At 37.0% G+C, this 17,232-nt stretch overlaps 1 protein-coding gene across 1 annotated transcript in view; it reads left to right on the forward strand.

Annotated features, from left to right (window-relative positions):
- SIK3 (SIK family kinase 3) overlaps positions 1 to 17,232 on the forward strand; it is a 270,503-nt gene that overhangs the window by 102,967 nt on the left and 150,304 nt on the right. The window lies entirely within an intron of this gene.

Here is a 17,232-nt window from a genome sequence, read left to right on the forward strand (position 1 = left end):
TTCCATACATAACCCTATACTGTATACCTTATGAATCAATAAAAAATTTGTAATTTTTAATTATAAACCTGTGTTTTCTATCAAAATTACTTCTTGCGTGAATTTTGGGACACCCTTTAATAATCTTGGTTTCATATCCTCGCTTTTCATTACCTTGAGTACTGCAAGCCATTACCTTCTGGCCTGTAGGTTACGGAAGTTTTCTTTCATTATTTCTTCAAGCATGTTCTCTATCCAGTAAGACTATCATTCAAAATAGGCAGTGAAATAAAGAGCTTTGCAGACTTGCTCACTTTTTTCTCCTTCTGGCACTCCTGTTATGCGAATGTTGTTACTTTTCATGTTGTCCCACACCTCCCTTAAGTTGTCCTTCTGTTTTTTTTAAATTGTTTTTTCTTTTTGGTTCTCTGATTGAATGATTTTTTTTTCTACCCTGTCTTCTAATTCACTGATCCGATCCTTAGCCTCCCCTAATCTGCTGTGTATTTCTTCCAGTGTGTTCTTTATTAGTGCTATGTTATTCTTTATTTCTGCCTGTTCTGTTTTCATAGTTACTATATTTTTTCCTCATGCTGTTGAGCATCTTTGCTGTCATTCTGATATCTAAATCAGATAAATTTCATATCTCCATTTCATTTCTTCTTTTGGTGAATTCTCTTGTTCTTTCATTTGGGGGTTGTTTTTTGCCTCCCCATTTTGGCTGTCTGTTTGGATTTGTGTCTCTGTATTAGGCAGATCTGCTACAACTCTCAACCTCTAGTGCAGGACAATGTCAGACGCTGTTTCTCCCTGGCCCTGAGTACTCTATTGGGCGCTATTAGCAATCCACAGCTTGTGTCTCCCTCTGCTGGGGCTGGACGCCTTTGGAAAGGACCAAGATGTGCAGCAGTGTCTGCTTTTCCTAGCCTCAGGTCCAGAAGAAGATCAGGTAAAGACTCACAGCCTCCAAAGACCTGCCTCTGCCTGCAGTCTCACTGTTATCAGTCTTGATTGGCCTCAGGCAATCCATCACAGTGTTGGGTGAGTGTTCTTCCAATAGGGAGCAGCAACTACCCCCCCCCCCCGCCCCCAGCAAAAACCGCCTGGATAGCAAAGGTTGGTCAGAGAAAGATTCCTCTGCAGCATTAGGGAATGACTGAGCGCAGGAAACTGGGGTGTCTGCCCTCCGAGCTCCAACCCCAGATCCCCCAACCCTGGACTCTCCTCACACAGCTCCAGTCCATTCTGCCCTCCCTCTGCCAGAGCCCAAGGTGAGTGGCTGCACATGAAATGTTGTGCATTGGCCCTTTAAGAGGATGGCTGTATTTCCAGCTGTCTCTCACTGACAGACAGCATCTCTTTTCAAAGCCAGATATTATGTGGGCACCTTTCTCAGTTTTGGTGCTCTGGACTGGGGAACCCAGCTTAGGGTTTAGACCCCAGAGTTTTCAGTGGGAACCTGCCACAGCTGAGATATCCCTCTGGACTTTTAGCTGCTGTCTGTGGGAGCCTGGCCACCCTTTTCTCATCTCTGCATTTCCTACCAGTCTCTATGGGGTCTCCACTTTCCATCCTTGGTTATCAGGGTTCTCTCCAGCTAATCTTTAGTTAATTTTTCAGGGTGGTTTTCTGTATTTTAGTTGTATTTACAGTTTGATCCTGGGAGAGTGGCAGTATAACTTGCACTTACTCCACCACCATTTTTAATTTCCTCTAGCATCTCTTTATGTGTGTTCATTATTGCTCTAAATAGATGTAAATTTTATAAAAAGAAAACCCTAGTTTTCTTAGAATAATAAATGCAAGCTTTAGTTTCTTGTTTGTTTCTATTGGACATACATGAAGGTCCTTTCAAAGGTATAGTTGAGCAAATGGAGGGAGGCCAAAAGAGTTTGATATAAAGCAGACCATAGCAGATTAAATTATAACTGAACCTTTGTACCAACTAGCATTTTAATGCCCGGATGGACAAGCAAACCCTTATAAATTTATAAGGATAAACTCATCCAGTAAGATCAAGTATTTAATTTCTAGGCTGTAATTAATTTATATCAATATCCTTATTACTTGTTACTGTGTTATGGATTAGGTTGACATTGCTAAAACTGTGGAATGTAACTTTGTTCCCCTCCTCCCCAGTCTGCATATATTGGATTTACTTACAATTCAGGCGGAGCATTTCCTTCTTCCAGGTTTAAATTTCATAATATTTCATTTGCTAAGTGTATCCTGTGTACTCACTCTCTACCTTGTTATGATGCATAATTCTTTGATTTTAATATTAAGAAAAAATTAGCAAGGTGTGAGATGAAATGCAATATAGATGAATTTAACAACATGGCATATGCAAAATACTATACAATAGGGGTCAGGTTTGTTGCACACTCTTTCCATAAGTAGAAAACACAAAAGGTATTTTTGAAGTTGTGCTATGAAGAAAGATTGCTAATGAGTGAAAGAACTTCTTATAGATTCCGGTTTGGGAGTCTGGTAACTGGCACTTTCGGGTTCTAAACACTAAGATCCAGACTAGGAGAATACCTCAGAGTAAAGTTACCTAAATTTTATATTCAAAGCTATTAATTTCTTTAATTATGAAAAGAAACCACAGATTGCCTAATGGCCTTGGTAGCTTTTTGGAATGAAGAGAATGGTCTCAGAAGACTTGGAAGCCTGTGTTGGGCTCTATGTGACCTTTTTCATCTCAACAGTCTTAGACACATTTTTGAAACTGTAGATATCCTAAGTTAGCAAACCCAAAAGTGCACAAAGCAACCGTTTTTGCCTGTGCCAAATGCATACTTTGCTGGGCTTTCTAATCTGGGCTGCAGACTTTATACATAGTAAAGTCTAACCTCTGTCAAGTTCTGTTGTGACCCAGAGAGAAGTAAAGAGAGCAAAGAGGAAGAATCTGGAAATGTATGCCATTTATAGGGTAAATTACCTGGTGGAATTTGCTTCCATGTGATTTTCTCTTCATGGACTGCTGATGTTGAGCAGGCTGAGCTTGAAAGATCATATTGCATAAGATGAAGCACAATAGCCCTGGGTTTGGCTCAGTTGGTTGGAGTGTGGTCCAGTACACCAAAAGGTTGCGGGTTTGATCCCCTGTCAGGCATGTACAGGAGGCAATTGATCGATGTTTCTCTCTCACATCAATGTTTCTTTCTCTCTCTCTCTCTCCCTTCCTCTCTCTGTCTAAAATCAATTTAATTCTGTCTATGCTGACTAATAGTTGGAACAGCCTTTTCTCCTCTGGGATATGTTTGCTGTCATCTTCTTGAGAAGATGGTAATTGGTAACCTACCATTGCTCTCAGTGTGGCGGGGAGAGCTAACATTTAAAGGCTCTGTCCCTGGCAGCTTACAGCTCTCTTTCTTTTCATGAGCTGCTCCTGCTTCCTTTGAGCCTTGAGTGTAATTTACAGTAAGAATGTTTATTTAAAAAATGCATGTGAAAATCCACTTAATTCATTTTCATTTTGCTGAAGAGAACTTGAATTTATCTCTTCTTACAAGACATTGAACCCATCTTTTTTTTTTAAACCTTAAAACATTGGCTCTAGAAATAGTTTTTTTCCCCCCTTTTCTTTTCCTTTAAATCAATAAAATTTCCCTTTTTGTGGTACAGTGTTAAACTATGTTTAAAATATGTACAGGGGCACACAGACATCAATAGAATTTAAAGGATATGAAGAGCCTAGGGCAGAAGTTACTGTGTCTAATAAGTTTAAGTCCACTCAGATTATTTGCTTATAGGAAGTGTACTAGTATTAATTATAGACATTTTCCAAATCACTTCATCTAAGTGATATATGCTATTTTACATAGCTGCCTTGTAAAAATATAGTTGTATTCCTGAAATAACTTTTAAATAAGAGAAATAGCTTAAAATGAATGATGAGTAATTCTATTTAGTAATGTGATAGATTAGATGTGCAGAGAGACTCCCGTGTCTGGTCAGAACATTTTTAAATGGAGGAAAAAAATATGTGAATACATATACAATATATGTAACATGCTGGCGCTCATGTAAGAAAAGCAATTAAAGACCTTGAAGGAACTGGACAGCATGATTTCATAAGGTAGAGTATGCACTGAAGGTGGTATTAATCCTGAGGGTTTCTTATGGATTAGAGCAGTGGTTCTCAACCTTCTGGCCCTTTAAATACAGTTCCTGATGTTGTGACCCAACCATAAAATTATTTTCGTTGCTACTTCATAACTGTAATGTTGTTACTGTTATGAATCATAATGTAAATATCTGATATGCAGGATGGTCTTAGGCGACCCCTGTGAAAGGGTCGTTCGACCGCCAAAGGGGTCGCGACCCACAGGTTGAGAAATGCTGGATTAGAGCAAAAGGGAAGGGTCAGAATAAAAGAATAGTATCCAAGCAGAATGGGAGGTCCTGCTGGAGACTGGCCCCAGAAAGGTGACTCCCTCAGTGGATGAGTAGGATAAAAGATGCCCCGGCATAAAGATGACTGTTTGCTAACGTCTTGGGTCTGGTAGAGGTGGCGGAAAGTCTCCCCTGAAACTGCCTACGCAGATGCCTGCACTCACATGGATTTGCAACCAGATTCCATATTACCGTGAGGCTCAGAAACCTCTAAGCTGAAAGTACTCCAGTTGGTTGTGATTCCCAGTGTCTGGGAGAATCAAATTCAAATCTCTGATTTGAAACACACTTTATAGACATGCCTGACAGAATTTCTATACATAAAGTTGCAAGAAATGTGAATTTGCTCAAGAGAATAAGCAACTGAGTTAGATGTGACAGATTGTGTTTTCTTCTTTTTTTAAAAATATATTTTATTGAGTTTTTTACAGAGAGGAAGGGAGAGGGATAGAGAGTTAGAAATATCGATGAGAGAGAAACATCGATCAGCTGCCTCTTGCACACCCCCTACTGGGGATGCGCCCACAACCAAGGTACATGCCCTTGACCGGAATCGAACCTGGGACCCTTCAGTCCGTAGGCCGACGCTCTATCCACTGAGCCAAATCAGCTAGGGCCAGATTGTGTTTTCCAGTGATGGCTGCCACCATATTTTCACCACATGTGCTCTTGTAGAACCTCACTATTCACAGACTAGAATCTGTTCTGTTCCAGAAAACTTGGGCAGGCCTTTGTCACTGTTTTGACCCAAAGATTATACAGAAGTGCTATTATGTAATTTCTGAGGCTAAGACATACAAATGCCCACATTTCTTCCATATTTTCCTGAACCCATTTCTATGCTGTGAATAATCCCATGCAGGGTCCATAGCACCAACTCAGTTCCCCACCAACAGCCAGTGCTGGCTTGCCAGCCCTGCAAGTGGGCCCTCCAACTCCTGTGCAGCTGCCCCAGGTGATGCCACAGGGAGCAGAGACAAGCAGTCCGTTCAGCGCCCTGGACAAATTGCACATTTGTGGGCAAAATAAGTGGTGGTTGTTTTAAGCCACTAAGTTTTGTTGTGGTTTGTTACACAGTGATAGATAAATGAAACACCAGCAGTAACTATCAGTCTTGAAAAGACTATAGATATTAAAAGAAATAAAGGAGGGGATTAAAACAGATGAAGAAAACTACAAAATTGATGAGGAAGATGTTAAAGAAGATCTCTTCTAGTAGCATTTCTAGAAAGAAAAAAACCATAAATGAAAAACAGTGGTGGACTGATGATCAGATTAGGTGGAATTGAAGAGTGGACTGGAAGACAGATAGATCTGAAGAAAATTTCCAGAATTTACTACAGAAAAAGAAGAGCTGGGACATAAGAATTTTAGTGACATAGAAGATGACAAGATACCATATACTTCTGATTTAGCAGTTCTTAGACTTTTTGATCTTTCTCTTACATTCTCCATAATTATTAAGAACCTGAAATTGCTTTTGTGTATGTGGATTATAATTCATCCACATTTCTGTGTATATGTTATAGTTTAATAAAAAATTTACTAAAAAAAGATGATGACTCCATAAAAACAGAGTAAAGATAAGCCAAACTTGAGAAGATGTACTGACCAAGTTTGTTAACCAGAATATTAAAGAACTTATCAAATTAAGAAAAGATAGGAAAAAAGGAAATAGGAAATTCATGAATAAGTTTATTTTACAGATGCAGAAACAAATGGTTCCATGATCATATGAGAAGATCCTCAACTTTTTAATAATTGAGGAAATGCATATTAAAAAAGTGTGTAATGCTCAGCCAGTGTGGCTCAGTGAATTGAGTGTTGTCTTGTGCACCAGGAGGTTGCAGTTCGATTCCCAGTCAGGGCACATGCCTGGGTTGTGGGCTTGATCCCCAGTAGGGGGCGTGGAGGAGGCAGCTGATCAATGTTTCTCATTGATGTTTCTATCTCTCTCCTTCTCCCTTCCTCTCTCCCTCAAAAATAAATAAAAGCACATTAAAAAAACAAAACAGTGAGTAACTGTTTGTATCTCATCCACACCAGACTGGGAAAAATGAAAAAATAACAGTTGTTGGAGATGATATAGAACAGTGGAAAGAGTCTCACGGTTGGATCCAACCATTTTGACTTTACAAGTGATTCCTAAGTAACCTTAGTGAAACTCTTGCACTCATGGCCCAGAAGACATATACAAAAATACTTAAAGCACTGTTCTTAATTGCTAGATATATAAACAACTCAAGTATCTTACCAACTATAAAGCAATAATTAAATTTGGTATGCTCATAAAAGGATTACTCTTTAGCATGAAGCAAATTAGGTAACACTACATTAATCCTTCATGGAGGAATATCCTATGTAATAAAAGGGTAATATGCAAATTGACCCTAACAGCGGAACTATGGGGTACGACTGGTCGCTGTGACATGACTGACCACGAGGGGGCAGACGCTCAACGCAGGAGCTGTCTCCTGGTTGTCAGTGCGCTCCCACAGGGGGAGCTCCACTCAGCCACAAAAGCCAGGCTGATGGCTGCGAATGTGGCGGTTGTGGCGGGAACCTCTCCCGCCTCCTCAGCAATGCTAAGGATGTCAGACTGTGGCTTAAGCTGTTAGTCGGACATCCCTCTAGGGCTCCCGGGCTACCAGAGGGATGTCAGACTGCCAGCTTAGGCCCGGAGTGGGCCTAAGCCAGCAGGGGGACATCCCCCAAGGGGTCCTGGACTGTGAGAGGGCACAGGCAGGACTGAGGGACCCCCTGAGTGCACAAACTTTCGTGCATTGGGCCTCTAGTTATAACTATAATAAGGATAAAAAAAAGACAGTTAACATAATAATATAATCCTATTTTCATAAAGTTTAAGAGTAGGCAAATCTAAATAATATGTTGTCTGGTGATACTTATATGGTAAGATTGTAAAGAAAAGTAAAGGAATTACAACATAAGTTTTAGGATAGGGGGTACCTTGAGGTGGGACATATTTCACAGTAAAAATTTCGATGAGCATGGTGTTGAAAGGAACCCTACGGGGATTCTTTTCTAAGGAAATAATTTTGATAATGCACAGATTATTTTTTAAACTTTTGATAGGTATTCTTGCATGTAAAACCCTCCAGTAGGTATATTTTTAAGTTTTTCAGTTTCTTTATGTCAATCTTGTTAAATAGGGAGCATGCCTAAGAAGAAGATGAAAGTTGAAGTATTTATCTACAAGTTCAAGTTTAATGGCTGTAGCCTTAGAATAAGAAATCACGCCTCTTATTCTGTCTTAGAATTGGTTTACTGTTGTTCAAAACAAAAGGCTATTTCTTCGTTTATTTTTTGGTCAGCAGCTGAGGTACTCTCTTGCCAGAGTCTGCTATTTATTAAAAATCCCCATGCATTGACATCTCTTCCTTTTCTTAAGGAATATGAAACCCAATAATTACACACAGACCTGACCTACTTTGGAGGAACCAAAGGACAAAGAAACTCTAGCTTTCTTTATCCTTTTTTGGTTAAAAACCAGAGATTTAGGGAGATGAGGGTCAGAACTTCCTACATTTATTTTTCTTTGAAGACTCTAACACATGGTTCCTGTCCCACATATTAGAAATTTCCCCACGTATATTTAAAGGCAAACCCAAATAATCTCTCAGAGTTCTAATTAGGAATCAGTATAGCCTTGTTTTGATAACTCTGCTTTCAAGTCACAAACAGGCACACCTTTTATTTAATAGGTGAGTTCACTGAGGACTATGAGAGGTAAGGTGATTGGCCCAAGGTCACAAACGTTTCTTAGAAATGGATTTGAGAATTGAACTCTAGATCCCACCTCTCAATTCAGTGCTCTTTTTGCTCTCCTGACGATTTCCAAATTGTCCTTCTGAGCCCGAGAGTTCTAAAGAGTTTTGTCTGTCTCTGAACCCAGGGTTAGCAAGAAGAGGCTCTTTTTCTCTTCCTGACTTATGTATTAAAGTTTCTACGAGAATTTTTTCAGAGGGGAAACGATTCTGCTAGTGTATATGTTAGTTTTTTTTTCTTCCCTACACTGAGCTCTTTATTCTGTGTCATATTCTATTCAGAAAATTACATTTGATTTATTGTTATTGATTTATTGTTTTGATTTGATTTGATTTATTGTTATTGTTATTGACATATTGTTATTGATTTCAGAGAATGGAAAGGAGAGGGGGAGAGAGAGAAACATCAATGATGAGAGAGAGAACCATTGATCGACTGCCTTCTGCATGCCCCACACTGGGGATCGAGCCCGCAACCTGGGCATGTGCCCTGACTGTGACCACCTGGTTCATACGTTGATGCTCAACCACTGAACCACACCAGCTAGGCTGGAGGGGTTTTCTTTGACTGTGTTCCAAAGAATGCCAATGTGATCTCTATAGAAATCTCTGACCCAGAGACCTCAGGAAAATTCCAGAGGGCTTTTAAATGTGGAGGGATAACTATTTTTAGCATGAAGTTATTATCAATTAACATTTTAGTTCCTTCCAGCAGTCTACATTCTCCATTCATTTTCTCATGTCATAAATCTCATCCTTGTAATTTTATACATGGAGTTTCTCAGGGTCTGTTATTTTTCTAAAAAGATTTATGCAAATCTTTTCAAATGAAACTATAGCTGATGTCTGGAGAGTCTTTTGGGTCTCTGATAGTTAATTAGGGGTCATTAATTTCTCAAAAGTAATATTGTCATTAGATCAAAGGAGGGCTCAATAGTGTAATAAGTTGATTTTTGCTTAGTAAGTTAAATGATTAAAATTATTTTAATGGTTAAAAATTTAAAGTGAAATTCTTGACTTGTATAGTAATGTCAATTTAGAACTATCATAGGTCAGAATTTACAATGCATGCAATCCTGCTAAGGGGAAGGATGGACAATCTTATTAAATATTAACTGTTATTTAAGCATATACATCATATAGTTGTGTTTTTAACATGTAATGTGAGAAATATTAATGTACATATGATATATAGTAATCCATATACTATATTTTAATGAAGTAGTTTTTTATTTTCTATGATAGTGTTATTTATCAATTGTTTCACTCCCATCCTTAAAATAAATATCAGATATTTGAAAATTAATGTTTACCATTAGACTTTCCAAGGGAGCAATTTAAGTTACTTAAATTTTACTGTTTAGCACATGAAATGCAAACATTTATTATGGAAATAAAATATTTGATTTGAAAATGTGATGACTTCTTAATATGAAGAACTCATATTAAGTTCTCCATATTAACAACCTGTACAACTGTGATTAGGAAAACCCCTCAGAAGGTACGTGACACAGGGTTCCTGATAGACACAGGGAAGCTGGCTCTTTAACTCTGGGTTGCCATAGAGAAGACAGCCCAGTGTGGTGTCATAACCATTCAGACTAGAAATGAATGGTTTGACAAGATGTATGTCTTGACAAACAATTAACTCACACTACTGGCATCTATGATATAAGAGTTTAGCAATAGGAAGGGTAAGATGCTATCTGATAATGGAAATTGCTTCCTTAGACTTCATTACCAAATAACTGGGAGATAAAAGAGGAGGAATTTAGGATGGTTTTTCAAATGTGACTGTGTTTCCTTGGTTCATTCAAACTCTGCTACTGTAGGATATATTATTAGGCCTTGGGCCATATTATTTTAATTGAAGACAGTTTAAAATATGAACTGTTGCTAACTGTGTTCAGCAAGAACAACACTACCATTGTATAGTGAACAAGATACACAATGCAATAAATCTTCACTGGGGAAGTTTAAGAAAGTTATGCTGTGCCAATCGACGTTAGCTCTCTTTCCTGCTGGTGCTTTAAAATGCGTTGAGTGTTCTAGGTGCTGCATTTAAATGTGCTTAACAGTACACAGGCTCCCTGATAAATGCTGTTCTTTGGAAGAGCACAGTCCTGTGAGGCTGTTATTTTTACCTGTGACCTGGCACTCCAGGAAAGAGTAACATAGACTCCATTAAGAAAATTCATCTTGAAATGCATTCAGCTTTCTGCCTCCTTTTAACCAAACAATTCAGCCCACTGCAAAGTTCTTTGTCCACATTGTCTAATCTTCTCTGTAAGGAATATTTCACTTTCCATAGGTTAATTTCCCAACATAAGTTAAAATTTTTCCTTGGAATAACTTCTGCTGCCTGCTTTTATTTTATTTCAAAAACAATCATCATTCTTTCCTTGTACCGTTTTCTTAGATATTGACTTCTTTAGAAGCTATTTTGAACTTACTTGTTAAACCATTTAGTGCTGACCCTTTTCTTTTGCATCTTGCTAATGCTTTTCTGCCCAATCCGCCTCTCTTTTCAAAGCATCTTCCAACATGTGGTCTCTCCTAGAAAATGTTCCACTTGGAAAGAATATGTATTCTGCTTTGGGGTGAAATGCTTTGAAGATATCAATTAAATCCATCCTATCTAGTGTGTCATTTAAGGCCACTGTATCCTTGTTGAGTTCTCTCTGGAAGATCTAACCATTGTTGTCAGTAGGTGTTAAAATCTCCTGACTGTACTAGTATTACTGTCAATCTCTTTCTTTATGTCCATCAAGATTTGCTTTACATATTTAGACCATATGTTAGTACACAAAACAAGTCTCATTAAATTTAAGAATACTGAGATTATATCAAGCATCTTCTCTGACCATAATGCTTGAAACTAGACATCAATCACAAGAAAAAACTGAAAACACACAGACTTGGAGGCTAAATAACATGTTGCTAAACAGTGAATGGGCTAACAATGAGATCAAGGAAGAATTAAAAGATACCTTGAAACAAATGAAAATGAGAACACAACAACCCAAAATCTATGGAACAGTGAAAGAAGTCCTGAGAGGGAAATTCATAGCATTAAAGGCTTATCGCAAGAAACAAGAAAAATATCAAGTAAACAATCTAATTTATACACTTAAAGAAACTTGAAAAAGAACAGCAAACAAAGCCCAAAGTGAGTAGAAAAAAGGAAATAACAAAGATCAGAGCAGAAATAAATGAAATAATAGAGGATAAAACACAATACAAAATATCAATGAAACCAAGAGCTGGTTCTTTGGAAAGATAAACAAGATTTACAGACCTTTAACCAGACTCATCAGGAAAAAAAAGGAGAGAGGACCCAAATAAAGAAAATCAGAAATGAAAGAGGTGAAGTAACAACTGATACCAAAGAAGTACAAAGGATTGTAAGAATATTACAAACAACTATCTGCCCACAAATTGGACAATCTGGAAGAAATGGTAAATTCCTAGAAATACACAGTCTTCCAAAATGAATCAGGAAGAATCAGAGAATCTGAATAGACAGACTACAACTACTGAAATTGAAGCAGTAATAAAAACAAAGCAAAACAAAAAAATTAACAACAAACAAAAATCCTGAATTCGGTGCCCTCACAGGTGAATTTTACCAAATTTTAAAGAATAATTAGCATCTATCCTCAAACTAGTAAAAAAAAAAAAATCAATTGGAGGGAAGACTTCCAAGCTCATTTTATGAGGCCAGCATTATCCTAATTCCAAAAGCAGATAACAACACTACAAAGAAAAAAAATTATAGGCCAGTATCCTTGATGAACATAGATGCTACAGTCCTCAACAAAACATTAGCAAACCATATCTGGCAATACATTAAAAAGATCATACACATGATTGCAAGTTGGTACAGTATCCACAAATCAATAAACGTGATATACCAAATAAACAGAATGAAGGAAAAAACAATGTGATCATATCAATAGATGCAGAAAAAGCATGTGATAAACTCTAGCACTCATTTACTAGTATGATAAAAGCTCAACAGAGTGGGACTAGAGAGAAATACCTCAACATAATAGAGGCCATATATGAGAAACCCACAGTCAACATCACACTAATGGGCAAAGCCTACTAGTATTTCCCTTAAGATCGGGAACAAGACAGGGATGTTTTCTTTTACACTCTTTTGCAACATAATACTGAAAGTCCTAGCCACAGCAATCAGACAAGAAGAAATAAAAGGCATCCAAACTGCAAAGGAAGAAGTAAAACTGTCGTTATTGGCAGATTACATGATACTGTACATAGGGAACCCTAAAGATTCCACCAAAAAACTACTAGAACTGATAAATGAATTCAATAAAGTATCAGGATACAAAAGAAATATCCAGAAATTATTTTTATTTTTATGTATCAATAAACCATCAACCATCAGAAAGGGAAACTAAGAAAACATTCCCATTTACAATTGCTTGAAAAATAATAAAATACCTAGGAATAAATTTAACCAAGAATGTAAAAGACCTGTACTAGGAAAATTATAAGACACTGACAGAAGAAACTGAAGAAGATACAAATAGCCCTGGCTGGTGTGACTCAGTTGTTTGGAGCATCACCTTGTACACTGAAATGTCGCTTTGATTCCGGCCAGGGCACATACTCAGGTTGTAGGTTCAATTCCAGTGGGGCCACGTGTGGGAGGCAACTGATCAATATTTCTCTCTCACATTGATGTTATTCTCTCTTCCCTCCCTCTCTTCTGCTCTTTCTAAAATAAAATTTAAAAAAAGATACAAGTAAGTGGAAGCACATACTGTGTTCATGGACAGAAACAATTAGCATCATTAAAATGTCCATGCTACCCAGAGCAATCTATAGATTCAACAGAATTCCTAGCAAGATAGCAACTAGAACAAGTACTCCAAAAATTTATATGGAACCACAAAAGACACCAAATAGCCACAGCAATCTTCAGAAAGAAGAACAAAGTTGTAGGAATCATGCTACCTGATTTCAAAGTATAAGGTCATAATAATCAAAACAGCATGGAACTGGCATAAAAACAGACATATGGACCAATGGAATAGAGAGCCTGGAAATAAACCCATGCCTTTATAGTCAATTGATATTTGACAGAGGAGGCAAAAACATATAATGGGGTGAAGATAGACTATTCAGTAAATAGTGTTGGGAAAATTGGACAGATAAGTGCAAAAGAAAAAAAAAAAGAAAAAAAAAGAAAAGAAAAGAAAAGAAACTAGACCACCTCCTTACACAATCAAGGATACAGTCAAAAAGAAGAAAAGACTTAAATGTTAGACTCAAAACCATAAAAATCCTAGGAGAAAACATAGGCAGTAAAATCTCAGACATTTCTCTCAGCAATATTTTTTCTGATACATCTCAGGCAAGGCAAAAGAAAAAAATTAACAAATGGGGTGACATTAAAAATTTTTTGCACAGGAGTTGAAACCATCAACAAAATGAAAAGACAACCCACTGAATGGGAGGACATATTCACCAATAATACATCTGACAAGGCGTTAATATCCAAAATTTATAAAGAACTTACAAAATTCACCAAAAACAAACAAACAACATTGGGCAAAGGACTTAAATAGACATTTCTCCAAAGAGGACTAAGGAGGCAAAAAACTAAGGCTAATAGCCACATGAAGAGATGCTCCATGTCACTAATCAGAGAAACGCAAAATAAAGTGACAATGAGATTTCACTTCACACCTGTCAGAATAGCTGTAATCAATAAATCCACAAACAAGTGTTGGCAAGGATGTGGAGAAAAGGGAACCCTTGTGCACTGTTGGTGGGAATGCATATTCCCACAGCCACTGTGGAAAGCAGTATGGAGTTACCTTAAAAAATTAAAAATAGAACTGCCTTATGACCCAGGTATTCCACTTACAGGAATTTATCTAAGGAAACCTGAACCACTAATTTGAAAGAATATTAAGCACCCTTGTGTTCATTGCAGTGTTATTTACAATAGCTAAGATTTGGAAGCATCCCAGTTGTCCATGAGTTCATGAATGGGTAAAAACGCCTTGGTACATTTACACAATGGAATACTACTCAGCTGTAAGAAAATAAGGAAATCTTACCTTTTGCAGCAGCATGAACGGACCTGGAGAGCATTATGCTAAATAAAATAAGTCAGAAAAGACAAGTACCATATGATTTTGATCATATGTGAAATCTAATGAACAACATAAAACTAACAAAGTGGAGACAGACATGTATACAGAGAACAAATTGATAGCTTGTCTGACAGGAGGGAGTTGGGGGTGGTAAGATTGGTGAAGGGATTAAGCAAAGGGAAAAAGAAAGACTCATGGGCACAGACAATAGTATGGTGATTGCCAGAGGGATGAGGGAGATAGAAGGTATAGGGGGGAAGGAGACTTCACTTGGGGTGGTAAACATATGATATGGTTGCTTTATTTTTAATTTTTTGAGGAATTGCCAGACCACTTTCCATAATGGTTGTACCAGTCTGCATTCCCACCAGCAGTGAATGAGGGTTCCCTTTTCCCACAACCTCTCCAACACTTGTTATTGCTTGTCTTTTTTATAATGGCCACTCTAACAGGTGTGTGAGGTGGTAGCTCACTGTAGTTTTGATTTGTATTTCCCTAATTGCCAGTGAGGTTGAACATATTTTCATGTATCTATTGGCTGTTCGTAGGTCTTGGGAGGGGTGTATGTTCAGGTCCTCTATTCGGGTCCTCGGAGCTACTGTTTGCTAATGTCACCTCCCATCTAGCTGGCTGCCTCTTTGTTTTGTTGTCAGTTTCTTTTTCTGTGCAGAAGCTTTTTAGTTTGATATAGTCCCATTCATTTATTTTTGCCTTTACTTCCCTTGCCTTTGAGGTCAAGTTCATAAAATGTTCTCTACAACCAAGATCCATAAGTTTGGTACCTATATTTTCTTCTATGTAACTTACTGCTTTGGGTCTTATATTTAGGTCTTTGATCCATTTTGAGTTAATTTTTGTACATGGGGAGAAACTGTAATCCAGTTTCATTCATTTGCATGTGGCTTTCCAGTTTTCCCAGCACCATTTATTGAAGAGACTATCTTTACTCCATTGTGTGTTTCTGGTTCCTTTGTCAAAAATTATCTGTTCATATACATGTGGTTTTATAGCTGGGCTCTCTATTCTGTTCCATTGATCTGTGTGTCTGTTTCTCTGCCAATATCATGCTGTTTTGATGTCATAGCTCTGTAGTATAATTTGAAGTCAGGTTGCAGGATATCTCCAGCTTGGTTCTTTTTTCTCAGGACTGTTTTGACTATTCGGGGTCTTTTGTGGTTCCATACAAATCTGATTATTTCTTGTTCTCTCTCTTTTAAAAATGGCATTGTGATTTTGATGGGGATTGCATTGGGTAATATGGCCATTTTAACAAAGTTGATTCTTCCAATCCATGAACCTAGAATATTTTTCCATTTAGTTGTATCTTTTTCAGTCTCTTTTAATAATGCTTTGTAATTTTTAGTATGTAGGTTTTTCACGTTCTTTGTTAAGTTTATTCCTATATATTTTATTCTTTTGGTTGTAATTGCAAAAGGAATTGTTTTGTCATTTCTTTTTCTGAAAGTTTTGTTGTTTGTATACAGGAAAGCAATGGATTTTGGTACATTGATTTTGTATGCTGCAACTTTACTATATTTGTTTATTGTTTCCAATATTTTTTGGTGGAGTCTTTAGGGTTTTCTATATACAGAATTATGTTGTCCACAAAAAGTGACAGTTTGACTTCTTCCTTACCTATTTGGATGCCTTTTATTTCTTTCTCTTGCCTTACTGCTCTGGCTATGACTTGCAGTGATGAGAATGGACATCCTTGTTTTGTTCCTGATCTTAGAGGAAAGATGAGTTTTTCACCATGGAGTATGGTATTAGCTGAAGGTTTATCATATATGGCTTTTATTATGTTGAAGTACTTTCCTTCTGTTCCTATTTTATTGAGTGTTTTAATCATAAATGGATGCTGTATCTTATCAGATGCTTTTTCTGCATTTATTGATAAGATCGTATGATTTTTATGATTTCTTTTGTTAATGTGGTGTATTACATTGCTTGATTTGTGTATGTTGAACTATCTTTGTGCTCCTGGAATGTACTCCACTTGATCGTGATGTATTATTTTTTTTATGTACTGTTGTATTCAATTTGCTAGTATTTTGTTTAGGATTTTTGTATCTGTATTCATCGAATATTGGTCTGTAGTTTTCTTTTTTTGTGTTATCCTGCCAGGTTTTGATATCAGGGTTATATAGGCCTCATAAAGTGTGTTAGGAAGTATTGTCTCTTTTTTCAATTTTTTTGGAAGAGTTTGAGAAGAATCAGTTTTAAATCTTCTTTGAACGTTTGGTAGAATTCATTGGTGAAGCCATCTGGTCCTGGACTTTTATTTTTTGGGAGGGTTTTTATGGTTTCAATTTCCTCTCTGTTTATTGTTCTATTTAGATTTTCCAATTCGTCATGATTTAGTCTAGGAAGGTTATATAGTTCTAGGGACGTATTTATTTCATCTAGGTTAATGAATTTGATGGCATATAATCTTTCATAATATTCTAGTATGATCCTTTGCATATCTGTGATGTCTGTGGTGACTTCTCTCTCATTTTTTACTTTGTTTATATGAGTCTTTTCCCTTTTTCCCTTAGTGTGTCTAGGCAGTGGGTTGTCAATTTTATTAATCTTTTCAAAGAACCAGCTCTTTGTTTTATTAATTTTTATATAGTCTTTTTGTTCTCTATTTCATTAAATTGTGCTCTAATTTTTAAATTATTTTCTTTCTTTTGCTGACTTTGGGTTGCTTTTGTTCTTCTTTTTCTTGTTCTGTAAGATGTGATGTTAGGTTATTTACTTGGGATTTCTCTTGTTGCTTGAGATAGGCCTGTAATGTTATGAACTTCCCTCTTATTACTGCTTTTGCTGCATCCCAGAAGTTTAGATATGTTGTATTGTCATTCTCATTTGTTTATATATATTTTGATCTCACCTTTTATTTCTTCTTTCACCCTGTCATTTTTAACTTATTATTTATTTTTAATTTTAAAAAT

The sequence above is a fragment of the Myotis brandtii genome, unplaced genomic scaffold (assembly GCF_000412655.1).
Source record: "Myotis brandtii unplaced genomic scaffold, ASM41265v1 scaffold105, whole genome shotgun sequence".
NCBI classification, from domain to species: Eukaryota; Metazoa; Chordata; class Mammalia; order Chiroptera; family Vespertilionidae; genus Myotis; species Myotis brandtii.